A 1,921-nucleotide genomic window follows, 5' to 3' on the forward strand; every position below is an offset into this window, starting at 1 on the left:
AGTCAAGCAAGGTGAATGAGTGGTTCTAACACATGGAGGGTGAGGTGAGTGCGCCCCTTGGAATCCTGTGAAAGCACGGAGTTAAGAAGGGAACACACGAGCAAGGATGCATCACAACATGGAAGGCAAGTAAGCTAGCAATCCAAAGTGATGGTTAAACCAACATCACATTTCAGTGAGATTCATACATACAACTACAGAAAATAGCTACACATGCATGTGTAAGAAAATAGATACATATATCATTTAGAGTAAACAAGATATCTAAAATACAATATGATATATGCATGAAACATGTTGGCTCTGTTATATTAAGAAGTGAAAGTTCCATTCATACAATACAACCATGACCAACCACTAGTTTTGACAACAAAATGTTACAGTCACTATCACCTAATCCTCCAAAGACATACTAGCTATGCACATTGGAGAAGCCAAGGCTCGTTACAATACTCTCCAAGCTTTCTCTAAGATACTCCTATCGGAATATTAACTGACCAAAAGCTTGTACAATGAGTTATGAGGGACTATATATAGCAAATGGTGGGGTGGCCCTTGACATTCCCCTTTGTGACAGTTAATCTACCATCATGACTCTTCATCTACTCTATGACTGTTACATCCAACTATCGACACTTGAACTTCCACTTGACAAGACATTACATACAATCTTCACACTTACCAATGTGAGAGAAAATAGGCTTGAGAAAGCCATTCAATACATCACTATGACTCTGACAACTATGGGTACACCAACTCTTTGACATCCTCACGGTGGTCGATAGTAGCAAACTGATGCCAAGCTCGGTAGTTCGTGTTGGTGTCCGTGTACTCTATGGTGGCATCTTTCTGGAACTGAACTCTTGCCTCTATAGCATCTGGGTACACTACTCTAGCTCCTCTATCCAACTTGTCTGATAGCATGCGCATCATTGTCTTGAGTGCAACCAGACCAATGACATATTGATGCAGGGTGCTTGCATTGATAACCAAGTCTGCACTGGTGGCTATGCACATCAACTCGTCAAAATACGAGTCAAGCTCCAGTTGGACTTGTGCCTTTGTCTTTTCCTCGGTCAGTGTCCCAATAGATGGGATTGCATGTGCACGCACAAAAACATCCATACTCCTTAATACCCGTGCATGGGAATCCTGCAAACTAGTGATGAGTTGCAGGAGATCTTCATAGTTCCGGATCTGACTCTAGATGTGTGCCTTTAGCTCGACCGCTCTGGGATTCATCATCTTGGGCAAGTGTAACATGGCTCCCTTGTATCTCATTGTCCATGTTTTCATATAGTTAACAACAGCATGCACGTTAGACAAGGTACTTGCTCTCCTAGCACATTGTTGCTGCCAACCGTTGAGATGGACAACTGCCTTATGCACAATACCAAACTTGGAATACAACACCTGCATGATTGCCTCAAGGAACAATACTTCATCCAGTATTTCCTGCTTCAACTCTGCTCAGGCGGACATTGTAACCAATTCTCCTCCTTGCTTGGCCATCTATAACTCCTTAGCCACTCGCTCGTTCTTAGTTATCAAAAAACGAACACTCAAGCTAGTGGCTTTGGCATATGCTCTGGTAGCATCGTCCAATGTTATTGGATGCTTGCGCACATCAGACATGATCACTCGTTCCTCAAACTAGCAGGAGATGTGTTGTCATCCAGAGTAGACACTCTGTGATATTTCACAGCTCTATGTTGTGACTCGTTGAATGATATGTTGTGCATCTCTCCTTCTGGATTGTTTCCAAGGATCTTAGTGTCTCCTTCGTTGCTTGGGGCTTGCTTCACTTCTAGATCCAATGAAGCTTGTGGGTCGACCTCTTGGTGGTAAGGCATGAGTTGGATGTCCTTCTCTAACTCTTGTTGTTCCATATCCCTATCCATCTATTCAAGTGCTTGTTCTA

This window comes from Pinus tabuliformis, chromosome 5_2, assembly GCF_031772625.1.
Source record: "Pinus tabuliformis cultivar Carrire ecotype Pingquan chromosome 5_2, CPIR1, whole genome shotgun sequence".
In the NCBI taxonomy this organism is placed as follows: domain Eukaryota; kingdom Viridiplantae; phylum Streptophyta; class Pinopsida; order Pinales; family Pinaceae; genus Pinus; species Pinus tabuliformis.